This window comes from Eptatretus burgeri, chromosome 4 (assembly GCF_056783735.1).
Source record: "Eptatretus burgeri isolate ZD-2024b chromosome 4, Ebu_testis_v1, whole genome shotgun sequence".
In the NCBI taxonomy this organism is placed as follows: domain Eukaryota; kingdom Metazoa; phylum Chordata; class Myxini; order Myxiniformes; family Myxinidae; genus Eptatretus; species Eptatretus burgeri.
The window spans coordinates 138948040-138970914 of NC_140964.1; the positions used below are offsets into that span (position 1 = coordinate 138948040).

General features: G+C 48.6%; 1 protein-coding gene and 1 pseudogene across 2 annotated transcripts in view; both read right to left on the reverse strand.

Annotated features, from left to right (window-relative positions):
- Positions 1-22846, reverse strand: part of LOC147029228 (uncharacterized) — an 80357-nt gene extending 57511 nt beyond the window's left edge. The window contains exon 1 of the mRNA XM_085876420.1: positions 22605-22846. The gene's annotated coding sequence lies outside the window, so the exon portion shown is untranslated. The remainder of the gene's footprint in view (positions 1-22604) is intronic.
- Positions 1-22875, reverse strand: part of LOC147029230 (uncharacterized) — a 71900-nt pseudogene that overhangs the window by 15063 nt on the left and 33962 nt on the right. The gene's annotated exons all lie outside the window — the stretch shown is intronic.

Here is a 22875-nt window from a genome sequence, read left to right on the forward strand (position 1 = left end):
ATCACCTCTCATGGACTCATTAAAGTGCTGTCTGTATTCAAAATCTGGCTTCGCATTTGAGGATCCAATCTTGTGGACTAAATAACTTTCAAAATATGGAGTTAAATCTGAAAAGTAAAAGAAATCAGCGATTCTTTCAACTAAGTGTATTTATTTATTTAATAAAGGCAGTCATCCCTCCTTTTGCAGTGTCATCTTAATTCATACCTCGAGAGGATACAGTGTCACTCCACCGGGAACTGCGATACTTATCGGAAACCCAAAGATTTGAACAATGTTTTTAATTTACCTTTCTATGAAGAACCCAGATTGCATCAATTTTGAAGAGTTAAAGAAGTGTGGATGGAAGTTCTGGATCTGGTGAACATTTTCAGCCATTTGAACCAGAAGCATTCCCGACTCTGCAAGGCAGCTCTGAGATTTTAAAAAGAGAGCGAGAAATCCTTGTCGTATTCTGGATTGGCTTTGGATGCAAGGATCTGATGTCGTGGACTAAATAACTGTCAAAATCTGAAATGAAATCTAAAAATTTTAAGAAACCAGCAATTCCTGTAACTCAGTAAAATTATTTCTTTATTTATTGATTTGAGGATATCGCCCCTCTTTCTGCTCTGTCGTCTTAATTCACACCTCCAGAGGACAGGGTGTCACTCTCGTGGGACCTGCAATACTTGGAGGAAACCCAAAGATTTGAAGGATTTGTTTCTTAAATTCCCTCTTGAAACGGGGAGGGGGGGGGGGATTGGCATGTTGGATCTGTCGGGAATTTGAACCAGAAGTATTCCCGACTCTGCAAGGCGGTTCTGAGATTATTAAAAGAGAGCAGGAAATTCATAAAGTATTATGGAATAGCTGAAGGTTCCTTTCTTCACCGCTGTTACGTCTGATCATGTGGTGTATATATGGAGTCACGTAGTTCCAGGCCCGTCACCAGGGCTCAGTTTTAAGGAGGACATATGAAGTGGATGGGGGGGGGGGCACACTTATAATATTTAATGTTTTTGATAACCCGGTATGCTATTGTATTCATGCAGCATTGACGCATCTATACTGAGGTTGCCATCGCATACTAACCAAATTGATCTCAGCTGGATTTAATATGTTCCGATGTTTTGGGCCTAAAATTATTCGAATGCAGGAGAGCCACAACAAACTGGCACATTCACAATGCAGATATTCAATGATGAGACAATTGGCAGCAATTAACGTGCACTTATACAAGGTGTTGTCAAGAATTGGCAATAGAAAATGAATATACCAGAGATACAATGACTAAACGGGGGAAGTTGGCACCGGAATCAGTGCACTTTCAAATAAGATACAGTTGGCTATGACCTGCGATCATCACGAGAAACTATCAACAGCAAATACGACCAGCCTGAAGATACCACAAAGTCCGAATTTAAAGCAATTACACAGAGGTAAGGTTATACACAAAGCACTAGATATGGGACATGCAAAGCACCAAACACAACATTCAACTTAAACATCAGAAGTACTGTTGCGAATCTGGAAGCCATGAACACTCAACATTCAGGTTCCTCTCGCTCAGTTATATCGGTAAGTACGTGTTTCTAGTTAGAATCCCATCCTGTGTCTAATGGGAATTACATACTTGTGCTGCGGAGTTATTTTGATGGTCAGGGGTTTGTTTGTTTTTTTTACATCAACAATCAACTACAACAACACCAGCATCACCATCACCTTCACCTCACTTCCTCCCACCATCCTCCACCGGCACCCTCTGAAATTAGGTGCCACCCGGCACCTGTGTCCGGGGCCCTCTCTGAAATTAGGAATTCAATAAGTGCACTCGCTGTACATTATTTGCCTGGCATCTCTTATTAGTTGCGATAACTCTGCCCTAACGTGCTTCCCTCCTTCCCCACCTACTGTTAATAAATACCCTATTTGTTAAATCTATCAGCTCGTCTTTGTGTTTCTTTTATTGGTTTAACACGATGCGTGTTGGGAAACGAGCAAGGCCGTTGTTGCCATAATTGTGTGCATTTGGTCCGACGGGACTTCGGTAATCATCCGCTCGGGTTACACATGGTTCGAGCCTGCATATGGCTCGTCCCGTACGAGTGCCGTCGAGGGTGTGAATACTCGATAGATCGCCACGTGCTCCTTTAGGTATTTTGAAGATTGGCAAGTAACCCTGTACCACATGGTTGAATTATTGACGTTTCACGGTCCTGTGAGGGACCCGTACCTTTCGGAGTTCTCCGGAGAGGTACGATCTAGATTCTGGGTATTCGGTGGAGCCAACTCGACTGCTCCATCTCGCGGTCATGCTCGCCGCCGATACGCGGCCCCCAACAGTACAAAGCAGCCGACCACGGCGGGTGCTGAACACAACTACAACCGCAACCACATGCACACATGCATCACCAGCAGTCACACACACAATCTGAACTCCTCGTATAGTTTTTATACTGCTGCACTCGCTGTCAGAAGAGCTGCAGGCAATGCGTCTCGGTGTGGAATCTTCTGAGGACCTTCCCCTTCCATTCATTCAGGGATTTGCGTGTGAGGTCTCTTTCGAAGGCTAGCCGTACCAGTTGTGCCTTGTGTGCATGGCGCATGGACAGTCGTTGGTCAGTGAAGAGATTCCTCAGTATTGAGAATGAGTTTTCACATATGGCAGTGGACTCACCAAGTGTTAGTCCAAGTCTCATAGCAGTCACAACACTTGGCATGGCTTCCATTGTTTTGTGGTATCTTGAGAGGAGTTTTTTGTTGTCCATCTCTCGTTTGGCTGATTTGCAACCACACACTTTGTTTCACTGATGGTTGACTTTGTTAATGTCATGATGTGCTGGAGCAAGTGGGGATCCAAAACCGTGCCATTTTCGGGATTCAAGGCAGCGAGTGAACGGGTGAGTTGTGTGTTGCACTCACTGGAGCGCTGAGCGATCTCTCCAAGCACAGTGTCAATTGCGTTGTAAAAACCCATCTTCAGTTCCGTCTTGTCCTGTCATCTCCAAAACTACAAACCGTTCCAAGTTCTTATTCGTTGTGAGTCTCCGTTTTGGTGGTGCAGGTGAAGCAGTGTGAGCATCGTTGGCCTTGTTCCACAGATCAGTGAACTCATCCTCAGAGCGGAGTTTCTTCATGCACTTTGTAGCACTCGCCCCCAGTTCCAACCCCATTAGCAAGTCCATGTCCTCTGCCTGCAAGAGTCAGTTCGGGCCATCCAACAACATCAGCAGTTTTTGTACAAAGATAGCAATGAACATGAAGGCAGGCCCAGAGACTTCCCGCAAAAGCCCAATTGCCTCCATCCTCATCTCTGCACTGCAGGCACGCTCTGCATCAATCTCCGACAGTAAGGATGTGATATCCTTAAAAGATCCTATGATCACAGACACGGTGGCGAAATGTCCCATCCACCATTGATCAAGAAGTCGTTTTAACCGCTCACCTTTTTCTGCACAGCAACAGTGGGCTTTCTAAAGAATTTGTGTAGGCAACAACAAACCTCGAGGACATCAGTGACAGCTTTCTCTGCTTCCAGTGCTTGGATAACTCCCAGATGGAGTTGATGATTTAAGCAGTGCACATAGAGGATTTCTCTTTCCAATATCTCTTGCAACAACTTTTGCACCCCACCATGCTTACCAGCCATTACCGACGCCCCGTCGTACACCTGACTTAATATTTTTGATGTGGCAAGTCCTGCTTTTGTCAGCTATGCAATTATTAGGTCCGTCAATGTTTTTGCCTCTCCAACGTCGGCTGCAGCTATTGTGAGTAGATGCTCTGTTGCTTCATTTGATGCCGATACAAAGCGAATGATGATTGATATGTTCTCACATTCAGTGGGGTCCCTCGTCCCATCCACCTTGATGGTAAGCCACGATGTGCTTACTTCTTCCACGAAGGCATCCGTCACAATATTACTCAATGTGCAGATCAGTTCATTCTGCATTTCCGGACTAGTATAGCTTGCGTTTCGTCTGATATTCTTTATTATTTCGGCTTGTTCGGTGTCTTTTTTGAGTGTGCAGTTTAAAAGCGAGAGAAAGAGCCCACTGTGCCCGTCTGACATATCCTTAAAATTATGAAGGCTCCCTCTAAAAAGTAACTTATTTTCTGCGATAAATCCCACATCTAGAAGAGCAGACACATAGTACCAGTTTCTATTTAGCACCAAAGAGCGACTCTTGTTCTGAAACAGATGGCCAGGTTCTACCGCTGGAGAACAACTTGATTCGGTCTCTCACTTCCAAGATCATGAGGAAGTGGCTTGACAGTCACAGCTGATCCCGAGGCGGCCGCCGCCGAGCGTGGAAACCCGGCTGCCTGCACTGGGATTCCAGCCGCAGAGCTAACGTTGCTGGCTTGGCCGATCTGTCGATATTTCATCTTCTGTCGATATTTCATCGACATGATCGTCTCCTCCTACTCCTCCAACTCCTCCCAAAACATGTCTTTAATCATGTTCTATATTTTCGTCAGTTGCATTTTTTCCTTTTCTTCGCCATTTTCATATATCCATGTCTTTTTCTATTTTTGCGAGCTAGCGCTCTCCGTAACTCGTCCCTCGTGACTCGTGTCACTAATCTCACGACTCACGAGATTTGACGGTTGACTGTTTTATTTATTAAATGATGCATGCACCAAAAACAGGTTTTATCTGCATAATTTAAAATGTAAGCACGATTGCAAACACATATTTTAAATTTTTATTCGAAAATTACTTTTGAAAGATGGAGGTTTGTGAAGGTCACGCAGTGCACTTCATCTTTAATTCTGCAAATTTATGTCTTTTCCTTATTCATATTATGACTATATTACATTTATTCCTAACTTAAGGCCCTGTCACACTTTGACGATTTAGCCAGCGTATGCCGACGTATGAAAATTTGTCTAAAACGCTGGCACACGTCAAATACGTGATGGGTAAGTTTTGTATACATTAAGAGCACGCTGGTATACGTCGGAGAATGCTGAGCTCGTCGACAAATTTTAAGCATGCTTAAAATTTTTTGATGTATGCCAGCGTATGTCTCACACGTTCCGCATATGCTGGCCATAAGTTGTGGGCATGTTACGCGATCGTTGACACACGTCGACACACATTACTTGTAAGTTACTCATAAAGGGGATGTCACACCTTGACGTTTTAGCCAGCGAATGGCAAGGTCTCAAAATGTATGTAAAACGCTGGCGTACGCTGAACTATTGATGTTTTTTTTTAAGTTTTGGGCGTATAATAACGTGTTGGACGTATGCATGACGTATTAGTAACGTACACAGAACATTTTAATCACATATAGATAACTTATAGCAACGAATGCTGAGCGTTTTGTCGGCGTTCACAACCTATGCCCAACGATAGTCTAACTTATGCATAGCGCGGCAGCGTATCGCCGACGATCATGTGGCGTATGCTAATCATAGGCTGCGGCTCGACGATTCAAATCATAACCGCACTAGACATCGAAGTGTGAAGCCGCTGTCACACCTTGACGTTTTAGCCAGCGTATGCCGACGTATGAAAAATTTGCCAAACCAAGCTGGCACACGTCGAATACGTTATGGGTAAGTTTTGTATACGTTAAGAGCACGCTGGCATACGTCGTAGTTTTCTGGCATAAGTCGTCATACGCCGAGTACGTCGAGAAATTTTCAGCATGTTTAAAATTTCTCGACGTACTCGACGTATGACACACGTTCCGCATACTCTGGCATAAGTTGTAGGCACGCTACGCAATCGTTGGCACACGTTACTTGTACGTTACTCAAGTCAAAACACATCGACATAATGGTTAGCATCAGTGTTCCAGACTCGCTGGTTTTTTTTTTTCTTTGTTATGTCGGTGATGTTGACACTTCAATTTCTAGTGCGGTTATGATTTATTGTTGAGTGGCAGCCTATTAATTATATTATATTATAACCACACCAGAAATCGAAGTGTCAACATCACCGTCATACCGAAGAAAAAAAAAAAAGTGAAATCCTTCAATACAGCGCGTGTGGTGAAGAAAATGAGTACACTCATGTAAAAAAATATGCAATTTATGCTTTTTCAGTTGAAAAACAATGAAATCGCGCACTTAATATTTGAAATGTAAAAATCTTGTTATTATTGTGATAAGCACCTTTATTTATAACAGAAGGAATGAAATCGTTCGATACAGCGTGGCAGGAGGCCGCAAAATAATGATAGCATAAGAAGAACTTAGCTTTCAGCATTTGGCGATCGGCGCGAAATGCGATGGTGGGCGGAAATGACGTCTTTCGGCGCGAAATGCGATGGTGGGCGGAAATGACGTCTTTAGTTCGTTCGTACATGAGAGGGGGGCGTTTCTTGGTTTTTTTCCCGTCAAGCAATAAATTAAATGGTTTTCACAAAAATAACACATTACTTTCACAAATTTCCATTGAAATACTCGGGTATTTCCGTCAATTCTCGCTATTTCCGTCTCGGTTACGCACTGCATCTACCGGACGGCCGTCATTGGCTGTCTGGAGGCATGTGGGGGGGGGGGGGACAGGGGACACCAGAGACGTGGTAGACACCGGGGACATTTCAAACTCGGTGAAATTGTTTCCACCGCACGCGCTGTAAAAAACCAAGGAGTCTGGAACACTGACGCTAACCATTACCTTGACGTGTTTCGACTTATGAGTAACTTACAGGTAACGTGTGTGGACGTGTGTCAACGATTGGCGTAACGTGCCTACAACACGTTACTCATAGGTAAGAAATAAGTTTCGGGTACGCTAAACATTACCTCAACGTGTTTTGACTTATGAGTAACTTACAAGTAACGTGTGTCGACGTGTGTCAACGATCGCGTCACGTGCCTACAACTTATGGCCAGCGTTATGCGGAACGTGTGAGTCATATGCTGGCATACGTTGGAAAATTTCAAGCATGGAAAATTTGTCTAACACCTCGGCGTACAAAGATGTATGCCAGCGTACTACGGAAAAAAGCCAGCATACCACGACGTATGCAGCGTTCTCTTAACGTATACAAACTTACCCATAACGTATTCGACGTGTGCCAGCGTTTTAGCCAAATTTTGCAGACGTGGGCATACGCTGGCTAAAACGTCAAGGTGTGACAGGGAATGATGATGATGTTGACACTTCGATGTCAAGTGCGGTTATGATTTGAATCGTTGAGCGGCAGCCTATAAATAGGCTATGCCACGTGATCGTCGGCGATACGCTGCCATATGCTATGCATTCATTCGACTATCGTTGGGCATACGTTGTGAACGCCGACAACACGCGAAGCATTCCTTGGTATAAGTTATCTATAAGTTATCGAAACGTTCCATGTATGTTACTAATACATTATGCATATGTCCAACTCGTAATGAATATGCCCAAAAATGGAAAAAAAACATCAATAGTTCAGCGTACGCCAGCATTTTTCTTACATTTTGGTACGTTGCCAGAAGCTGGCTAAAACATCAAGGTGTGACAGGGCCCTTAAAACCAATCAGGTAACCTGCTTAATAGGGCCTCCATATCGAAGACGCTGATTGGCTATTCCTTAAAACTAAATGATCCACGATATATACAGGGTGTCCCAAAGAAATGTACTCACTCTTTAAATGATCAGAAATGCGTTGTTTATCGACTTAGAAACAAGATCAATGGTTTAATGTATAAATGTATAAATGCATGTTCACAAATGTTCAAACTGATGACCATCATGTTCCAAACACAGCCGATAACGCGGACCAGTGGATTCAACAGTGTTACGAATCCTTTCATTTGGAACTGCAATACATTGTCTTTCAATTTCCTCTTTCAGCTCATCGATTGTTGCTGGTTTTGAGCCGAAAACCTTGTCTTTGAGATGTCCCCATCAAAAGAAGTCCATTGGAGTGAGGTCTGGGGAACACGCAGGGAATTCAACACTACCTCTTCGCCCAATCCATCTGTTCGGAAAAGTTGCTTTGAGATAGGCCCTTACATCACGGTGGTAGTGGGGACATGCTCCATCTTGCTGAAAGTAAATCTCTTCATCACCAAATATCTCTTCGACACGTGGACCAACGGATTCCTGCAGCAAGTTTAAGTAAACATCCCCAGTGACAGTTTGGTCAAAAAAGAATGGCCCTAGGATACCCAATGCTGATATCACACACCACACAGTAACCCCTGGTAAGTTTAAATAGTGTTCCATGGTAACATGCGGATTTTCAGGAGCCCAGTAGGTGCAATTGTGTCGGTTAATTGAGCCATTTAACTTGAAGCTGGCCTCATCGCTCCAAACAATTTTGGATGGAAATGCTGCATCTTCTTCGCCTTTGCCCAGGTACCACTCACAAAATTCAGCTCTCCAGTCAAGACCGTCTTCATTTAGAGCGTGGATTAATGTTGGAATGTAACTTTTCCAAGCAATTCGCTTCAAAATGCGATGGGCGCTTGATTTTGGGATTCCTGTCTCAAGAGCCATTTGTCGTACAGATTTCCATGGGGATCAGTGGAGGGTTTCCAGCAATTGATTTTCCTTTGCAGGGGTGGTTGATGACTGTGGTCTTCCAGAAAGCTACTTATGCACGTCATGCACAGTTCAATCTGTTTCAAACTTATCTTGGATGCGAGCAATGGTGCGTCGCGTTGGTGGATCTTTGTGAAAATGTCTTCTAAATTGTCTTTGCACTTCCATGATGTTTTTGTGCTTCCAGGGCACTTTATGATAAATTTTCTTTCTTCAAAACCGAGTCGTACTTCTGCCATTATTAGGGTCAATGTGATCTGAAAATAAATGAAAAATTCAATGAGTTATGAGGAGCCAATATGTGAGTACATTTTTTGGGACACCCTGTACATATATATATATATATATATATATATATATATATATATATATATATATATATATATATATATATATATATATATATATATATATATCTTCTTCTTCTTCTTTCGGCTGCTCCCATTAGGGGTCGCCACAGCGGATCATCCGTATGATCCGCATCGTGATTTGGCACATGTTTTACGCCGGATGCCCTTCCTGACGCAACCCTGGTCGCCTCTTACGACACAAGGATATGGTACACCTATTTTAACCGGGGTATACACCGGCCCAGTACACTGGTACTCATTTCGCCGACCTCGGAAGGATGACAGGCCGAGTCAACCCCCTGGTGTATTAATTCAGTGGCTCAATGGGGCTTGAACTCAGGACCTTTTGGATCCCAAGCCGCTGCCCCAACCACTGCGCCAACACCAGGCTTCATATATACATATATATATTTATATATATATATATTTATATATATATATATATTTATATATATATATATATATATATATATATGTATATTTATATGTATATGTATATGTATATATATATATATATATATATATATATATATATATATATATATATATATATATATATATATATATATATATATATATATATATATATATATATATATATATATATATTGTTACGGTTGTGGAAATTCGCATTACACCATAAAGGGTCCTCAGGTGAGATATATCGGGAAGTTCATGTGTCGTTAGCCCAAACCCGTTGTATAGAGGGAATATATGCGATCCATTCGGGCTGCGACGCTTCAGTTAGCCGTTTTTCTTTGGCTATTGTTAATTTGGTGTAAGAACAACAAAGAACATCGCCACAACCAACATCTCAACGATCACGCCATTCACGACACGACGCCACCTTCCACAACAATGCTACCACATCTTGGCCACTCGCCATTCAACGAGCACTGTGCGGGCGCGTGCAAGAAAAAAAACCAACAACGCTTGTGGGGTTTTCCCGCCTTATTTCCCCACCTGATGCTTCCGCCTGAACCCCCCCCACCACGCTTGGTGTGAAGGGGAGGGGTGGGGCAGCTCGCTCCCGATTGGCGGATGCACGGCATGAGGCGGTCGGAGTGGGGGCACGCCCCCCTTCGAGAGCTTTCTGGAAACACGTCGAAGGGAGGTGGAGACAGAAATGGGGCGGGGCGCGGGGTGGAGCAAAGGGCGGAGCCGGCCCCTACAAAAGGGTGGTCGTGAAGAGTCGTTTTTGGTTGGTTGTTCCCTTGTCCCGGTTGGAAGGAAGAGGCTCTTGGTTCGTTCAAGCGATTGACAAAAGGCGTGGACGTGAAGGTCGACGAGAACGTCGTTCCTTTTCCTGTTCCCTTGTCCCTGAAGGGGAATTGTGGAGAGTTGCAGTGATCGTCCCTGGTCGGAGGTTCTGTTCGCTTGTCCGAGCTGTCGGGCGGACGACACGTGCATGCACGCGGCACGAGCTCGCGGACCACGCCGGAAGGACTCGGAGTTTCGGTTGCCAAGGACTCGACGCGCTCAGGGAAGTCGCGACTTCCATTTCTTTTGGGTTTTGTGTAAATGTGTGTGTGTGGCGCCAGTATGAAAAGTAGAACTGTTTAAGAGTTGTAAATAATTTTATTCAGTTGTCGCTCTGCATTGTGTCCCTGCTTCCTTTTGACTGTATGGCTGTATATACGTGCTTGTGTGTGTGTGTAATAAAGTGCTTGCTTGTTGAACTCTTTCCCCGTTTCGCTGCGTCTTTTTCCCTTGTTTGAAAGTTCCATCTTGCATCACGTAAGGGATTTATAGTGGGTTTTAAAACACCCGGTAATTAATCGGAACCGTCAGGGCTGATGATAACTCCACTCGGTAATCCCTGTAATGCGGAATGAATCGCTGAAGCAGTTCATGTCCGGAGTCGGCCTGTGGGGTGGTCCCATCCCTCGGCAGATTACCCGCGCGGGTACTTAGGTATATCGACATTCGGCGATTCACCCTATTTCGCGCGGGTGGACTGCGGACTGGGTGGTGGTGGGGTTAAACCCCCACCCGTGACTGGTTTCTGGCGGTAGTCCCAGGAGGGTCACGACTGAATTGTCCGTCCAGTGGGCGACGCGGTCGCAATTCGAGTTACGTGGCCGATCGCACGCCGGACGGGCCAGAATTCGCAATTATATATATATATATATATATATATATATATATATATATATATATATATATATATATATATATATATATATATATATATATATATATATATATATTTACTGATTTCCGCCCGGGGGCGTGCGAACGACCGCGTTTAACCAATAGCGGCCGCTTCGCCCACCGAACGTGCAATCCAGTCGCGGCTTTCCAGATCAACGCCGAAAACCAGCCACGGGTGTGTTTCTAAGCACACCACAACCCAGTCAACACTACCCACACTACAGGGTCAATCGCCGAATTGTCGATATACCCAATTAATCGCGCGGGTAGATTACCGAGAGATTGTACCTAAACGGGACCGCTTAGAAACGAGCCGCTTCAGCAGCTCGCTTCCTTTTGGGATAACCGAGAGGGGTATTATCGCGCAGTCCCGTTGGACCCAATCACTTTACCGGCTATTTAAAAACCAACTATATTCCGAGTGCAAGATGGCAGCTCAATTAAGGAAAAGACGCAACGAACGGGGTACATTTAAACAAGCACATTTATTTACGAACAACACATCAGCATGTATACACAATGATGCAGTCATGCAGGTATGCAAAACACACATGCAGTCATGTATCAATCAAGCAAAAGTAATGCAAAAGAGCTACTACCATCTATCTATTATGTACAGTCACTTATACAGTTCTACTTGCGGACATGGCGCCACACAATTCATTCAAAAGCAAGGAAAAACCCCAGGAAAGACAAGGGGTAGACTGGACCTCTTTGGGTCTTTATTGCACGGAGCCGTGTAGACCACAGAGGCTCTGCTTGTTAACTTCACCTCGCTGGGGCGACCCGCAACGTCCCGTCCCTACGGCTGCTGTCGTGACCGCGGTCCGGCCCAGGCCTCGTCTGACGGCCCGGTGATTCGGGCCCAGCCGACAATGCCTCAGAGGAACAAATGGGCCTTCTGCTCTTTCCAAGTTGATGCTCTCTTTAAGAGCCCGTCCGTCCCTCACGCTGCTCGGACTGTCCCGAAACCCGATCACCTCGAACCGTTCGCTGCTGGCTGGCAACCTCTCCACGTCCCACACGAACACACCGTGATGTGTCGCACGGCCGGCCTGATGTGTTCCCCGCTCCGTCTCCTCGGCAAACCCAGACTTCCACTGGACTCGAGCTCCGCTCCTCACACCGCTCCAGATCCCGACTGACTCCTCTCCCGGATCAACTCGACTGCCTGAACGGCGCTCTGCGCGCTTTTTATAGGGTTCGTGAGGCGAGATCTGATCTCCGCACTCTCACCTCTGACCCCCACTGGCTCCGCCCCTCTCGCTCTCCTGATCCGAATTCCGAGGCGAAGCTTGGAGCGAGCAGACGTGGTAGAAATCATCGACGCTGAAGGGAGAGCGGACGTGGTAGGAATCACCGTCGCTAGGAACAAGGAAACCACCGCGTTTGTTTGCAGCGATCTCACCGTTGCCGGCGCAAAGATGGCGGCGCCCGCGGAGTTGAAGGTGAAGTGATGTTGTTCCGTTGTTGGGTATTGGGGGAGATGCGGTTTGGGAAATGGTGGCTGTGGTTGGCGTTGTGGAGAAGGTGGTTGTGTGAGGGCGGTGGTGGAGGAGGTGGTTGTGTGAAGGCGGTTGTGAGAGCGCTGTTGGTGGTGGAGGTGGTGGTTGTGAGCGGTTGGTCCAAAATAACGAGAGTAAAAGAAAAACGGCTAACTCAAAGATCACAGCCCTGATCACACGAATATATCCCATTAGACAACGGTGGGGAAATCTACATGAACACAGACTTATCGGCATAACTGAACGAAGGACCTATATGGTGCTCTGCGAATTTCCACAGCCGTAATAATAATAATAATAATAATAATAATAAATATATATATATATATATATATATATATATATATATATATATATATATATATATACATGCATATATATAACCACCAACAGCAACGACATTGGACGCGAGGTCTTGTGGCTGTCTGTCGTCTTGGCTGCTGCCGTTGGTGCTTGCATTATCTTTTATCTTGTCGGCTTGGACTGTATTGTCTTGCCAATTGCTTTTGGAGATGCGCTGGAAAGTGCACACTTATCTCTTGACTGTTATTCAAAGAAGGATATTGTTGTGGTTACCAAATTCGCAAACCACCATTCAGGTCCCTGAGGTGAGGTATCTCGGTAAGTACATGTGTAGTTAGGCCCAAACCCGTTGTCTAGTGGGAATACATGTCATTTATGCGTGCTGCGACTCTTCAGGATAGCCGTTTTTCTTTTACTATCTTTATTTTGGACCAACCGCCATGATTACCACCACAATCACAACATCAACCACCAACCACAACGCCGCTTCACCACAACCGCCACGACCTTCCCGTCACACCTCGCAACCGTAGCATCGCCACCGTTCTTGCCCCGCTGTGGGTACCGGTGTTGGACTCGTGCAGGGCGCGCGTCGAACAGCGTGTGCAAAATCACGGATTTTGTGCTTCAAAAACGGATCAAAAACGACACACGCCCACTTTTTGCCGTCCAATCGGTGAGCGAGGGGCGAATTGGCCCCGCCCCCAGGGCGATCGATATATGCAAATTTATGGATCAAAAAGCCTTCACGCCCACTTTTTCTCGGGCCAATGGGGAGCGAGGTGAAAGGTCGAAGGGAGGGGGTCAAAGATGAGAGGGCGAAGCTACGGGGCGGATAAAAGGGACCGTGTTCGTCAGTCCAGGAGAGTAGGAGAAACGGAGAGTAGGAGAGTAGGAGAGTCGGAAACAGAGAGTCAAGACTTCGCGGGCGGTGGAGTTGGCAAGAAGGAGCTGGTCGTCGTGTGCGTTGGAGTCGGAACGGAGGGGACGGAGCTGTGGAAAGGCGGCGACACCAGATGAGGGGGTGCTCGCGTCGGGAGCTGCACCCCAGGGAGGCCGACAGCGCGACCTGGCCGAGGTGGAGACGCTCGTCGCGGGATAATAAAAATCCTCTATACCCCGAGCATCAGCAACCCCCTCCTGTTTCCCCCCGCGCTGAGATAGTGCGACCAAGGGGGCCCCTTTCCCACCCCCTACCAGACACTGTCCGCGGGGCCCGCGGAGTTGAGGCGCCATCGCCGCTCCTCGTCTCATCACCAGACGGGTAGGCGCGACCCGGTCTCGGCCTCAGGCCCGCCTCATCCTTGAGGGTATTTCTTTTCCTTAGTTTTGGGTATGTGTTGTCGGCGCCGTCTGTGAAGTAGAATTGTATAAGTGTTGCCGTGTGCTCGGTAGTCGGTATTAGCTCTGCATTGTGTTTTCGCTTTTACATTTGCTTTTTGTGTAAATTGCATTGTGTCTTTTCTGTGTGCTTTTGGTGGAATTGAATATGTGTGCTTCCCGTGTGCCGCGAATAAATGTGCTTTGTGTTGAACTGTTTCCCGCTTCGCTTCGTCATTTCTCCCATTGAATCCTCATCTTGCTTCACGTAAAGGGTTGGTAGTGGGCTGAATACGCCCGATAATTAATCGAACCGTCGAGGTCGACGATAACACCGCTCGGTTATTCTGATAGTACGGAACGGGTCGCTTAAGTGGCCCGTGTCCGAAGTCGACCTGCGGCGAGGTGCGATCGCCCGGTCTACCCTCCGCGTGGGTACTTAGGTAGGTCGACCCGGCGAGCAACCCTATCCCACGCGGGGGCTGATTGGCTCGATCGCGGTGAGACCGAAAGGTCCACCCGTGACTGGTTCCCGGCGTTAGTCCGAGAGGGTCACGACTGGATTGTCCGTCCGGTGGGCGACGTGCCGCGATTCGAGTTACGTGGCCGTCAGCACGCCGGCGGGCGCGAATACCGCAACACTGGTGTCAGGAGTGGGATACAAATTCATCGCCCTCCTCGCGGCACTGGTATCGGAGAACAGGAAAACGGGCTCTCCTGTCTCCGGCTAAATTCACGGGAATCGGTCCAGGGGTGAGAGAAGCGACCCCCGATTCCCTCCAAATTACGAGCGAGCGAAATTAACCCTTTAAGAGAAGCAAGATGGCGTCTCAAGGCGAGCGGGAGCCGGGGGTATTAGAAATGGATGTAGAATGTGTAGGATCCATGGCCCAGGATGGAATGCCCGTGCAGGATTATGAACTCGCCCAACTGAACCCAGAGCCCGAAATGGGTGCGGCAGCGGCCGCGGTGTATGACACCTCCCCCCCCCTCCTCTCCACCAAAACCCTTCCCCAAACCTTGCCGAAACGGCTCAGCTGAGTGCATCCGACATGGCCCAGCTATGCGCCATGCTGGCGGCAATGAACGAAAAGATGAATGCGAAAATGATCGAAAAAATGGATGCGAATATGAAAAACGAAATGAAAGGAATGAACGAAAAGATGGATGCGAATACACAAAAAATGGATGAAAAGATGGATACAAATACAAATGAAGTGAAAACGATGATGGATGCGAATACACAAAAATTGGATGCGAATACACAACAAATGAACGGAATGGAAGCAAACATGAAGGAGGAAATGAAAGAACTACGGGGTGAGACGCAGAACATGGGCCGATGCCTGCAGGCGGGCATGAAGGCCGTGACCAGGGAGCTGGGAATGGCGACTCCACGTGTGGGAGCAAACGAGCTGGAAGGGGGTGCAACGGCTGACAGGCCCGCGGTGGAGGCGGGTAAAAAAATAATTCGGGGGGCGTGTTGGGCGAGGGTCGTGACAGAGGAATCGACGGTGACCAAAAGGGAAAAATTAAATGGGGAGACCAAAACGTGTGAGACGAGACACGAGGTGACGACAACGGAAATAATAGTGGAGACAAGGGAGGTAAAGGGTGAAGAGTTGGCAGTGACGGTAGCCGGGAAGGGAACGATAGAGGAGAGACTGCACGGTGAGGACGGGGTAAGTGACGCACACACGGAGGTAGTGGAGGATAATGGGGGTGAGCTGGCGGACTGGGTAGAGACCCAGTGCGAGCACCTGGATGGCCTCCTCCAGGAACGAGGGGAGGGAGTATGCCCCCTTGAGGCGAGTCACGACCAGGTGAGTTCGGTCGTGCTTTGCGAGGTTGAGGGGACGAGTGCTGTGGACAGGTGCTTGGAGAGCTTGGGGGGTATAGAGGCCCCGGAGACCCTTGTGGGGACACGAATCCCCAGTGTGGTTGTCCCTGTGTGTGTGGTGCAAGGTGTGAGTGCCCCCGCGTGTGTGAGTGAGGCACGGAGTATGGATGAGACACCGCGGTTGAGTGCCCCCGCGTGTGTGGATGAGGCACCGCGGTTGAGTTCCCCCGCGTGTATGAGTGAGGCACGAGTGAGTGGAAGGCCGCGAGTGCGTGGAGCCACGTGTGCGAGGGAGGTAATGGCATGCGTGAGTGAACGGCCGAGTGCAAGGGAGACCGTGTGTGTTAGAGAGCGGTATGTGAGGGAGATGTCGGTTGGCATGCGGGAGCACGCAGCCGCGTCTCCCGGAGTGAATGTGATGGAGTGGACTGTGTGCGTCGTAACACGCAGGTGTGCGTGGGTGGAATGGCGACGACGGCGACATGAGAAGAAAGAAAGCCGAGTAGCGGCTGTAGTTGTTTCGAGGACCGTGCCGGGTTCACCCAGCAGTGAGCACGAGGTTCGTGCTGTGCAACGCACGAGACCACCACGTGCTCGCTTGCGAGAGTGAAGTCCCGGTCCGGAAACGCATGCGGTGGATTTGCCGATCCCGCGGACGGACAAAGTTTAGGCAGGATAATGGATTTGGACCGGACGGGTTCTCCACGCGATCGTGTGTGTTAAGCTCCAACGGGCAAAGCACATGTGTTCGCGTGGGGAACCCCTCGAGACATGGGGCTTGTGTTTTTTTTTATGCGCACGGTGACGCCATGGCTGCACGTGGGGTTGGAATCCGGCAGGAGGGGTATCTCTGCCGGATGGTACCGTCCAAGGAGGGACGAGGAACACGTGCAGCTGCATGACGTCACGGGCAGGTGCAAAGTGCGCGAGCTCTGAGTTGCCGCGCAGGTGCTGCGCATGGAAAAAAAAAAAAAACAAAAAAAAAAACAGTAAGCCTCACTTTCGGGTGCACAGGATTCCTGGGCAAGGGGTGGAAGACCCCCTTACCTGGGCACAGGATGGAAACTAGTTAGGGGGAAGGGTTAGCTTAGCTAGACCGACTTCATGGGGCAGGGGTAAGTCCTCATGGAGTCCGTGGAATGGATTAGGTAGAGGGATTTAGTGAGCTTTAGGTTGGGAAATGGATTAATGATTTATTTGAGGACATGGACAGACAGTGAATGTGTAGCGGGGACGTAGTTTAGCTGCGTAGCGTTAAAAGGAACGTGCTGTAGTTTAAGGGACGACGTGGGAGCACGAGTTAGTTAGGGGAGGGAGTTAGAAGGATGGCAGAGTTCAGCGGTGTGTGTGTTGAAGAGTTGGTGAGTGAAGTGGAAGCATGTGCTTTGTGAGTGAGTGAGGCCAGCGGGTCTGTGTGTATGGAGTGAATGGGGAATGCATGGTGCGATGAGTGATTGGGGGGAGGAGTGACTCCCGCCCAAGGGACCCCGGGGTCAGTGTAGATTGAGTTAGCTGGGTTAGTCAAATTGAAAAATGGAGGTCGTTTTGTTGGTGGGAGTGTAGGCTCGAGACCCATTTGGAGGGGTGCAGGAGCCCTGTTGACGGGCTTGGGAGCGTGGCTGCGAAAGGTGAGTATCGCTGAGTGGGTACCCCGGGCACCAGGCTAGTCGGCCGCGGTAGGCCAAGGGCCCATGGGGGGCCGGGATAGAGTAGTGGGCACGGGTGCGCCTGCTTGGTGCGGGGGCCCGGGGCGCCATTAGCCGCGTGGGCAGTGTTGTGGGCACGGGTGACCCTCGGAAAGGGGCCCGGGAGGCCGGCCTGCCACGTGTGCGTTTCAGGGGAGGTGCCATGGGGGGCACTCCCCGGTGTTAGGGAGCTGGTAGGCTCGGAGGCAGTGTAGTGCCCGGGGGTGCCATAGCGGGAGATTCGGCAGAGGGTCGTGCCTGCCAAAGGGAGCCACGTGTCCCAGCCATGAGACCGTGTGAGGGCACGGAGCGAAAATTGGGGGTCGAGGCCCGAAATTGTAAGGACACCAACACAGGCGACGGGAATCTGGGTTGTTAGAACCAATAGTTTAAGTGAAAGGCACTTGTTGAAAGCCCCGGGGTAGTTTAATGGTTAAATGGTTAGGGTAGATTAGGAGATGTACCCCTCCGCACCATCCATCCCCCGCGCTGTCGTTGTGGGCCGCTGGACCCACTTTGGTTATAGATCGCCGAACTCTGGGGAGGCCATTCTGAGGCTTGAGTTGGGCCTCGACACAGGACGTTAGCCCTCCCTTATTCCCCTCCGGGAAGGGAACGTAGGGGTTGGGAGTAGGCTCGGTGACAGGATAGGTTAGCCGAACAAGGACGATAAAGGGGGTTAGGGGACGATTTATAGTGGGGAAGTAAAAATAAAAACAACAAAAAATAAGTTGGGGCTAAATTGGGGTTTGACAAATTAAGGGAGTGGGTATGTACAGTGACAGGCAAAGGCGATAGGTTGGGAGGGAGACAGGTAGGTAGGTCCGAGCCCGCCTTCCAAGTGGCCAGCACCACCGCACTCCCTCCACCAACCTCCATTGAACGGCAAAGGCTGGCCAACTTCATCGGCTGGCCGTGTTTTGCTTCAAGGCGGAGGCCGGCCAACTTCATCGGCAGCTGTGTGCTGCAAGGCCTGTGCCGGCCAGTTCATCTGCTGGCTGTTTTTCTTCGAGGCCTGTTCCGGCCAGTTCGTCTGCCGGCTGTGTTTGCCTGCAGCGGCCTCCTTCTTCTGCGGGCTGTGTTTGCCTGATCACCTTTGCCATGCCATGCCCACTGCCCCTGTTCACCAGCCCCATTCAATTTTTGCTTTGCCCCACCTCCCCCTGTTCATTTCCATGTGCGCCAGGATCCGCAAGGCAACAGTTTGCAAGCTGCAAGAACTGCCCTGTTGGCAGCTACAACACGGGCCTGCAGTGGCGGCCCGTGCACCGTGTTTGTGTTCATGCATCCATTCGTTGTGCTCATTGCGTGTGCCACTTGAGCTGGCACGGAGACTGCGTTTGTGCAGCCCATGCACCGTTGTGGTTCACTGCGTTCAGTTCGAACGGGAAGGCCTTGGACTGCGTGTGAGCAGCCAGCCACGTTCCCTGTCACCTGCATTGTTTGAGCCAGAGACTGCATGTGGGCAGCCTGGCTCCCTGCTAACTGCTTTTCTTTTGCAGAGTTCAATGATCCTGGGCCATGGTTTAGTGTAAAATTTGTAAGTTAAGGTTAAGATGTACTGTAAATATGAGTGCGCCCCCGGCATGTCTGTCTCGCGCCGGCAATTTTATTTAAGTCGTCCGTGTGAGTGAGTTTGTTTAGGTAGTTACGCAGCCCTCAGGTTATTTATTTTGGGGACACGAATACCATGAATGTCGCACTCAGGGATCCGTAGGTAAAATGTACTAGGGGAAAACTACACATGATGGCACACGAAAATTTGACGACTCGGGACGAGTCTGTAAAAAGGGGAGGGGGTAGTGTTGTGGTTACCAAATTCGCAAACCACCATTCAGGTCCCTTAGGTGAGGTATCTCGGTAAGTACATGTGTAGTTAGGCCCAAACCCGTTGTCTAGTGGGAATACATGTCATTTATGCGTGCTGCGACTCTTCAGGATAGCCGTTTTTCTTTTACTATCTTTATTTTGGACCAACCGCCATGATTACCACCACAATCACAACATCAACCACCAACCACAACGCCGCTTCACCACAACCGCCACGACCTTCCCGTCACACCTCGCAACCGTAGCATCGCCACCGTTCTTGCCCCGCTGTGGGTACCGGTGTGGACTCGTGCAGGGCGCGCGTCGAACAGCGTGTACAAAATCACGGATTTTGTGCTTCAAAAACGGATCAAAAACGACACACGCCCACTTTTTGCCGTCCAATCGGTGAGCGAGGGGCGAATTGGCCCCGCCCCCAGGGCGATCGATATATGCAAATTTATGGATCAAAAAGCCTTCACGCCCACTTTTTCTCGGGCCAATGGGGAGCGAGGTGAAAGGTCGAAGGGAGGGGGTCAAAGATGAGAGGGCGAAGCTACGGGGCGGATAAAAGGGACCGTGTTCGTCAGTCCAGGAGAGTAGGAGAGTCGGAGAGTCGGAGAGTAGGAGAGTAGGAGAGTCGGAAACAGAGAGTCAAGACTTCGCGGGCGGTGGAGTTGGCAAGAAGGAGCTGGTCGTCGTGTGCGTTGGAGTCGGAACGGAGGGGACGGAGCTGTGGAAAGGCGGCGACACCAGACGAGGGGGTGCTCGCATCGGGAGCTGCACCCCAGGGAGGCCGACAGCGCGACCTGGCCGAGGTGGAGACGCTCGTCGCGGGATAATAAAAATCCTCTATACCCCGAGCATCAGCAACCCCCTCCTGTTTCCCCCCGCGCTGAGATAGTGCGACCAAGGGGGCCCCTTTCCCACCCCCTATCAGACACTGTCCGCGGGGCCCGCGGAGTTGAGGCGCCATCGCCGCTCCTCGTCTCATCACCAGACGGGTAGCGCGACCCGGTCTCGGCCTCAGGCCCGCCTCATCCTTGAGGGTATTTCTTTTCCTTAGTTTTGGGTATGTGTTGTCGGCGCCGTCTGTGAAGTAGAATTGTATAAGTGTTGCCGTGTGCTCGGTCGTCGGTATTAGCTCTGCATTGTGTTTTCGCTTTTACATTTGCTTTTTGTGTAAATTGCATTGTGTCTTTTCTGTGTGCATTTGGTGGAATTGTATATGTGTGCTTCCCGTGTGCCGCGAATAAATGTGCTTTGTGTTGAACTGTTTCCCGCTTCGCTTCGTCATTTCTCCCATTGAATCCTCATCTTGCTTCACGTAAAGGGTTGGAAGTGGGCTGAATACGCCCGATAATTAATCGAACCGTCGAGGTCGACGATAACACCGCTCGGTTATTCTGATAGTACGGAACGGGTCGCTTAAGTGGCCCGTGTCCGAAGTCGACCTGCGATCGCCCGGTCTACCCTCCGCGTGGGTACTTAGGTAGGTCGAATTCGGCGAGCAACCCTGTCCCACGCGGGGGCTGATTGGCTCGATCGCGGTGAGACCGAAAGGTCCACCCGTGACTGGTTCCCGGCGTTAGTCCGAGAGGGTCACGACTGGATTGTCCGTCCGGTGGGCGACGTGCCGCGATTCGAGTTACGTGGCCGTCAGCACGCCGGCGGGCGCGAATACCGCAACAATATTATTAAAGAACAGTTTATCCAAGAAGGCCTTATTATTCACCACGTTGAACATCTGGAATAAGGGTTTTAGTTCACACAGGTGAACTCTTAAACAGCAAGTAGTTCACAGTGGGCACTCGTCCTTAAACACCAAGTTGTTCGCAGGGTGCAACAGGGCATAAATGGGCGGCGTACAAGTGGGGGGGGCACCAGATGCGCCAGGGGGGGCACCAGATGCGCCAGGGGGGCATTGCACCCAAATTCCCCCTCCCTTAGCGACAGGCCTGGATGGGTCTGAAAATGCCATAAAATTTAAAAAGAAAAAGATCTCTCCAACATCATTAATGAAGTGACTGGTGGTATTTGCAAGTGCTGAGTTTTGCAATTTCGAGAGACATACGGCGTGGCCCCACGGTGTCCATACGTATTTTTTTATGATAGGGCAATGCTGAGTGAATGACGTGGTGAGGTGAAGTGAATGACGAAGTATTACGTCAGCAGATCGATCATGTGTGGTGACTCCGAATTGTTTTAATTCACAGGCAAAATAAATAATAAAAGTGTGTGTGTGTGTGTGTGTGTGTGTACGTGTGTACGTGTGTACGTGTGTACGTGTGTACGTGTGTACGTACACATGTGTATCATCACTTTAATATGTGTGTATAATCTCCAATATAATCACAACATATATTTTTACACACAGACACACACACACACACACACACACACACACACACACACACACACACACACACACACACACACACACACACACACGTTACACCTCCTCATTTCGAGATAAAATTGGATTTACAAGTTAATAATAAAAGGTTTCTGGTAGTTTTATAGTTAAAAGGAAGAATGAGGTTTAATCCTCATTGTGGGAAGTTTCGTGATGATGATTAATAAACAACGCGGTGAGCTTCATACTTCACGCGTGCACGTGAGAGAATAGGAAACAACAACAACACAATACCCCTGGCTATTTGGAATCCGTGTCGTTGGCTATGACCATTTTGCTTCCGTTTTTGGTTTTTGTTTCCGGTTTTTGTCATGGGGAATGACGCATGCCGGGACATAAAGGCATCGTCGGAGACATGAAAGACCCAAATAATATCAGACATGGTGTATATTTCCTCCACTGATTTTAATAAAGATATCTCCCGCATCATCAGAAAATAATTTTTAATCGTGATTTACGTTGTTTGATCGCTGATCCTGAATCCAGGCCGAAGTAACCGGAAATTGCGTATACAGTTGTCAACAAGTTTCAGGTAAAGTCAGAAGCGAATGTAAGAAGAATTCTACGTTCGCTTCTCGACTTTTCCGATTCCATATTAAACAACGTGGTGAATAAAACAAAACGAGTGAAAAACACCTCATTAAATCAACAACCAAACACCTCAACAAACATTGAATAAAAACTCCTTTAACTTCCCTTCATTTCTGTCATGAAGGAACAGAGAATTATTTTATATTTAAATTACCGTTTTCCTCTCTCTTTGTCCTCTTCACATCATTTCCTCCCCGACCACGAGGACCCGGGTTGGAGTGAACAAGGGTCACAGGAACATAAACCCGGAAGTTCTTCCTCCGACTTCCGGTTAACTCACATCATTCTTCTTCCTCTTTCACAAAATCACTTTTATTTTCCTTTCAATCACTGATCTCCATTATAGTCGTTGACGAATCATATTATTCTTCTTCTTTGGATTTTTAATGTCGATCTTCTTCTTCTTTTTCTGTTTCACGGCGCGG